The sequence below is a fragment of the Pistacia vera genome, unplaced genomic scaffold (assembly GCF_008641045.1).
Source record: "Pistacia vera cultivar Batoury unplaced genomic scaffold, PisVer_v2 Contig432, whole genome shotgun sequence".
NCBI lineage: Eukaryota > Viridiplantae > Streptophyta > Magnoliopsida > Sapindales > Anacardiaceae > Pistacia > Pistacia vera.
Genome location: NW_022196260.1, coordinates 299,393 through 306,605, shown reverse-complemented (window position 1 = coordinate 306,605; position 7,213 = coordinate 299,393). Strand labels below are relative to the sequence as shown.

Here is a 7,213-nt window from a genome sequence, read left to right as displayed (position 1 = left end):
AAACCAAACTGGCCCAAATCTCATAAAGAGATTTAAAATACAAAATATATTNAGCGGGTTTACTTACTGAGCAATTAGTGCTCACTTCGTTGTTTTCAATGTTTTTGCAGGTAATAGGTGAGTTGCAGTCACTCGGAACGTCATGCAGTGAAGGGTTGGGCTACACTGTCAAGTTGCTATTTTGAGTATATTTTGAGTATATTTGTGTATAAAGAAAAATGAAATATGGGCCCATACTTTATTACTCATTTATATGTGTATTTTCTTATATATATTTTTAATGAGTTTTACTAATTATTTTACGAGTATACTAGCTAGAAAGAAAGTATTACAGGTCATTTGTCACATAAAAAGGAACTTGATCGCCATCTAGTTGACTAAAATTTCTCTAAATCTTGGGGTAAGGTATTGAGGCTATCCTCATCACAAATTGATGAAATAAGTGTTCCACAGGAAACATATTAGAACTTTACCCTTTTTGAATAAAATGGGTATAAACTTGACATATCTAGAAGAAAATTTACAAGAAGGGTACTGATATATATTTTTCATCCTGAAACAGGTATCGTTTGTCATAATTGTTTTACATAAACATATTGAGGCAAAACCTTATGTTTTTTATAAGAGAGAGAAGTTTGTCAATCACTATGCTATTCTAGTTAACATGCAACATGTAACCACAGAAACAAACCTCACTTCTTAAGGATCATTACTCTGAACTCATTATTTGACTTCGGCTTCCCATCTTCCACTTTCCGGCTTTTGAATTTGTCAAGGGGACACCAAGTGGTATGACGTTCCTTGGCATTGCAAATGTGTTCCTCCCCTTTGGCTGAATGTTATCACTACGCTTATTAGTAGCAGAGTGTGGCGCTTTAGACTCCCTGAAAGTCTGATTACTACTTTGCGTTGCCATTTAACCCAGAGGAGTAACAAAATGAAATGTAGAAGTAATAACAAACGTCTATAGACTGAATTGGACGCAAACAAACACACACAAGTAATAACAAAGATAAAACATAATTCCACTTAGCCTACCATGTTCTCCAGAGGCCCTATGACTAGCAGAATCCTTTCTCTTTTGCTTCGGATTTGATCTTGCAATGCTTATCTTCTTCCCAAGAAACATTTGTTTGTTCTTTCCTACAGCTGCAGCAAGGTGTGCATCATCGGCAAAATCCACATAAGTCAGGCCCTTCAAAAATCGATCAGAGGATATTATAAATTAATATGCAACGGTCCCTGACAGCTGCTCTACATTTAAAGGCAAGCTGGAATATGGGTAAATCTGTATAGGACTATGGTTGAGTCTCCTAAGCATATCACTTGCTATCAAAATGAAAAAAATATGCTCTTAGACAGTTAGACTCTTTATACTTAGAAAATTCAGCAATTTTACCATAATTATGGAATTCAACCCTTCTGCAAGNAATAAAAAAAGTACAATGCTTCATTCAGAGTAAAGCTACCTGATCGACAATTTTCTTCGAGGAATTTAGCAAGTGAGGATCGTTCAAGGGGTTTTTTGAAAGAATACAAAACTTCATTTTTGGAGCTTGAAGATGTGAGGTTGTGTAAGTGAGCTAACAAAAATAAAACATTAACTTTCGAAGATGGGTTTTGAGTGATTGAAGATGAACAAAATGGGGATCTAAATCTCAAAGCCATGTATGAATTGAAAAGTGTTTTTGTGGGTCGTTTTTTCTGAAGTAAGGTCATTGCAAAAGGCAAATGCATTAAGAGAAATGTTTTGACAAATTTCACAAACAAGCTTTAAGGTTTTCAAAATTGCAAACTGATGTCAAGTATCGATCTTTCTTATTCAAACCACCTTTATGATTTCGAAAATTGAAGGTTAAAAAATGTAAATCCACGTTTAGGTGTTTTTTTCGGTTTAAGGTGGTTTTCTACTAAATCCAAAATTATCCAGTTGATCAAACAAACCAATTTAAATAAGTATTCAATTTTACCTTTTTTTAGTACTATTGAACTTTGTATTTAATTTACAATGATATATAAATTTTTTTTTTTTTCTACTTGTTCTTCAAACTTTTAAATATACCAAAATCGATATTATTTACTAAAGTATGAAACATTTCCACTTCTTCCCAAACATATCCATTCTTTCAAAGTCTATCAATGAAACTGCAAGTTAACAAATTGTCATTTATAATCACATTAGGCCTAATTCCTTCTAAAATCTTCTCTTGATAAAGATTAAGAACTTTGTTGACTTCTTTATTCTTGCAATACCATTTGNATCTATTGACCTCTACTCCCATCTGTTACAACGAGGCCGAAACTGAGATCATGACGACTTGAGAGAATTAGGAATGCACTGTGCTGGTTGCTTATTACAACTCATCTCTTGAGACTTCTTCCTTTGTGTGATGAACATAAGATCCATAAGCTTTAATTATGGATTCGTAAATGTCAATCTCTTTCAAGTTTTTAGCTTGGTTTAGAAACTGCAACAAGGTGAAAATAAGGCCGTCAGATCACAAGCATTTGGCATGAATATTGGGCTTAAGATTTATCACACCAAAAAATAGGTTTGTTGGCTATGTCATGTTTAGCAGCACATAAAGCTAGTCAGGATGAAAAGAAAAGAAAAGAGAGAGATTGAATTTGCAAACGCCACAGAGCAAAAACGCCCCAAGGCACACCATTACAATCAAGTAAGGACGGGACTGGTAGAATTTACATTCTATGGTAGTAAAGTTTACTTGAATTTAGTTTGTCCAATATTATGGCAGCAAGAGACATACCATTAATTATCCATATCACTGTCCAACAAAACTCAAGCAGGGGATCCCAATTCCAAACAAGGTTTTTCATTTTCATGAATAAAACCCATAGACAGACACATAGAAACTATAAAATCAACTGAATGTTAAAACTGAAAACAATGGATATCACCTCATTATGGTCATGAAGCAAACTCGGGGTGAAATTGTTGATAAAGTTTTAGGTTGAAACCAAAAGGTGGTCACTGCAAATAAAGTCGGTACATCTTAAACCAGCGGCTGCTCACTAGAAAAAGACCAAACATACAGCGGTTATGGTCCCATTTCCAAAACCAACGGACACTCACAAAAATAACCAAGCACATGGGGCCTTTAAAAAAGAAAAAAAAAACCTTCTCATTAGGCAAAGAAGATTTAAATTTAAGAATTATATGTATACATACCCAGTTTGAGTTTCAGTTGAACATAAATGGACAATTCAGTTGTTCCAAGTTTCAATTATAATCGGCAAAAGGAAAAGAAAATATCGGTTCTTTAACTGGGAAATCCATGAAAGCCATTTCAAAGCTGAAATGCATAAGAACTTCACTTTCTAGATGTTATACTTCCACACCAAATGATTCTTCTAGTAAAGCGCTCAACCCGTCAGCTTTGATTGATGATTTCACCAGATTCTGCTACCAAAGAGACCTCCCAAGAGCCATCAAAGCTATGGATGCCATGCAAATCCACAGCCTTCATGCTGATTCCATCACCTACTCTGAGCTCATCAAGTGTTGCTTAGCCCGTGGCGCTGCTCGAGAAGGCAAACTCGTTCACAACCACGTCTTCCCAAAAGGGTATGAACCCAAAACATTTTTAATAAACATTTTGATTAATATGTACGGGAAGTTTAACCTCATGGAGGACGCTAAAACATTGTTCGATAAAATGCCTGAGAGAACCGTTGTTTCTTGGACAACAATGACATGGGCTTATTGTAATGCTAAGATGAATGACAAGGTGTTTGAGTTCTTTATTTTGATGCTCAGAGAAGGTGTTAGACCAAATATGTACACCTACTCTTCCATTTTGAGATCTTGTGTTTGTTTACTATTGTGGAATAATTAAAGTTGGTCTGGATTCTGATGTGTTTGTTAGGAGTGCTTTGATTAATGTTTATGCCAAATGGGGTGAGTTGAAGAATGCACCGTGTGTTTTTAATGAGATGGTGACCGGAGATTTGGTTGTTTGGAACTCAATCATTGGAGGTTTTGCTCAAAATAGTGATGGTGATGAGGCTTTGAATCTTTTCAAGAGAATGAAGAGGGCTAGTTTTGTGGCGGATCAGGCCACGCTAACGAGTGTTTTGAGGGCGTGTACTGGATTAGTGCTGTTAGAATTGGGGACGCAAGTCCATGTTCATGTATTGAAGTATGACCAAGATTTGATACTTAACAATGCGCTTTTGGATATGTATTGCAAGTGTGGTAGCTTAGAAGATTCAAAGTCTGTTTTTGATAGGATGGTAGAGAGGGATGTGATTTCTTGGAGCACCATGATTGCAGGGTTGGCACATAACAGATACAGCCGAAAGGCATTGAAATTGTTTGAGTTTGTTCGTTTTTGTGATGCTGGTTATTCAAAGAAGAAGAGAGATGAAAACTAAAAACTGGACACTCTTTTTCTTTAGAGAAAAACTGCATATAACATACTTCAATTACTGTTTCAACAACCAGCAGACCACTTTTCCTTAATCTCAGCTAAGCCACAAAAAAGGCTAACTACTTCATTACAAAAACTGAGCCATTAAACAAAGGATTAACATTAAACTATAATACATCTAAAGTTACTCAAAGGAGAAGCACTCCCATGCAGTCCATGCAGAGCAAAAACTCTTCCAGGTTTCACATACATTCGGCAACCAACTTCCAGCACAGCATCAACCTTCAACACTCCACCTTGGTGCTTTGGCTGGAAACACCAAGTTTTAGCCTCAAGGCTTCAAACTTGGATTTGCATAATGCCTTTGTCATGATATCTACAACCTGGTCTTCTCCTCGGCAGTGAACTAAGTTCACTTCTCCACACTATTCAGCTTCCCTAACAGCATGATATTTGATTTTAATATGCTTTGTTCTGCCGTGAAGTACAGGGTTCTTTGCCATTGCTACAGCCGACTGGTTGTCACACAAAATCAAGGTAGGATCCATTTGCATTTGCTGTAAGTCATCAAGCATCTTTCTAAGCCACACAGCCTGGTTCACAGCTGCTGCGACAGACACATATTCAGCTTCAGAAGTGGACTGAGCCACTGTTTCCTGCTTCCTTGACAGCTAACTAATAGCACCCTCATTCAGATAGAACACGTAGCCAGAGGTGCTTCTTGCATCATCCACGGATCCACCCCAGTCACTGTCAGTGTACCCCATCAGCTTCAGACTTTCGGATTTCCTGAACCAAATGCCTAACATGCAGGTTCCTTTCACATACCTCAACACACGTTTGGCAGCTTTGAAGTGCAATTCACTTGGGTTGCTCATAAATCTTGAGAGGTAGCTTGCTGTAAGCATAAGGTTAGGTCTGGTGGCTGTATAATACAGCAGACTTCCCACAGGGCTTCTGTATTTCCCTTCATCAACTCTCTCTGCACCATCTGTTTTGCTTAACTTCAGGTTGGGAATCAGAGGGGTATTTACTGGTTTGCAATTCTCCATTCCAAACCTTGAAAGTAGCTAAGTTGCATACCTTTGTTGACAAACAAAAATCTTCCCAACACCTTGAGTTATCTCCATGCCAAGGAAGTACTTCATCAATCCCAAGTCTGTCATTTCAAATTCAGCTTGCATATCCAACTTGAATTGGTCCAATTCATCAGGATTACTCCCTGTCACCAACAAGTCATCAACGTACAAAGACACCACAGCCACTCCCTTTTCAGTTTTCCTAATGTAGAGAGTGTGTTCATTAGGACTTCTAATGTATCCTAGGCTGCATAAATGGTCATTTATTCGGCTGTACCAGGCTCTAGGTGCCTGCTTCAAGCCGTATAATGCCTTCCTCAGTAGGTACACATGGTCCTCCTTTCCCTCAACCTGGTAGCCTTCGGGTTGCTCTACATACAACTCCTCTGTAATCCATCCATTTAAGAATGCAGACTTGACATCCAGCTGGAAAATTTCCCAGTTGAACTGAGCTGCAAGAGCCAACAAAAGTCTGATTGTATCTTGCCTAGCAACCGGGGCAAAGGTTTCTGAAAAATCAATGCCTGGTTGCTGTGCAAATCCCTTCACCACCAGCCTTGCTTTATGCTTGTAAATTGAGCCATCAGGGTTGATTTTCAGTTTGAAAATCCATTTAACCTGAATGACTTTTCTTGTTTCAGGTCTAGGTACCAGTTTCCAGGTTTGGTTCTTATTGATCATGCTCAATTCTTCCTGCATTGCAGTCCTCCACAACTCAGATTTTGCAGCATCAAAATAGCATCTTGGCTCCACCACTGCCGTATTACACCTTTCATACACATCAGCCAATGTCCTAGTTCCTCTCACAGCATGATCTTCTTCCTCATCTGAATCTGCCTCTTGAATCAGTCCCTCTCTTCCCTCATTCTGACTTGATTCAACCTGCACATCAACTCTTTGTTCTTCCCAATTCCATACTCCACATTCATCAACCTTAATGTCCCTTGTGATTACAATCCTTTTGGACTTAGGAACATAAACTCTATAGGCTTTAGAGTTGCTGCTGTAGCCTATAAATATCCCAATTTCTGCCTTGTCATCTAACTTAGACCTTTTGCTGGCTGGGATCATTACATAGGCTATACTTCCAAACTCTTTCAGGTTCCCTACTGTTGGCTTGATTCCAGTCCATGCCTCAATTGGTGTTTGATGTTTGACAGCCTTGGTGGGCAGCCTATTCAGCAGGAAAACTGCTGTATTGACAGCTTCTGCCCAGAACACTTTAGGAAGGCCTTTTCCAGTCATCATGCACCTGGCCATTTCCATAATGGTTCGATTTCTTCTCTCAGAGACACCATTTTGTTGAGGGGTGTATGGTGCTGTGAACTGTTGCTGTATTCCAGCTAGGCTGCAGATTAACTTGAACTCATTTGAGGTGTACTCAGTCCCATTGTCTGTCCTCACTGCCTTGATCAAGGTTCCAGCTTCATTCTCCACCAGCAACTTGAATTGTTTGAACACAGCAGCCACTTCACTTTTCTGCTTCAAGAAATAGACCCAAGCCACTCTTGAAAAATCATCAATGAAGAGTACAAAGTACCTGCTGCCATTTAGAGATTCTGTCCTCATAGGGCCACACACATCCGAGTGGATCAATTGCAACTTGTGACTTGCTCTCCAGGCTTGATCCGAAGGGAATGGTGGCCTGCTAAGTTTGCCAAGTTGGCAGGCTGTGCACAAGTTTCTTTTCTCTTCTATTTCGGGCAGGTCTAATACCATGTCCCTTGTCTTGAGTTCTTTGAT

The 7,213-nt window shown here is 38.7% G+C and overlaps 1 pseudogene; it reads left to right on the top strand.

Moving 5' to 3' along the window:
• The first annotated feature begins 3,296 nt into the window (after positions 1-3,296).
• LOC116143688 lies at positions 3,297-4,395 on the top strand (annotated as a pseudogene).
• Positions 4,396-7,213: the final 2,818 nt, after the last annotated feature.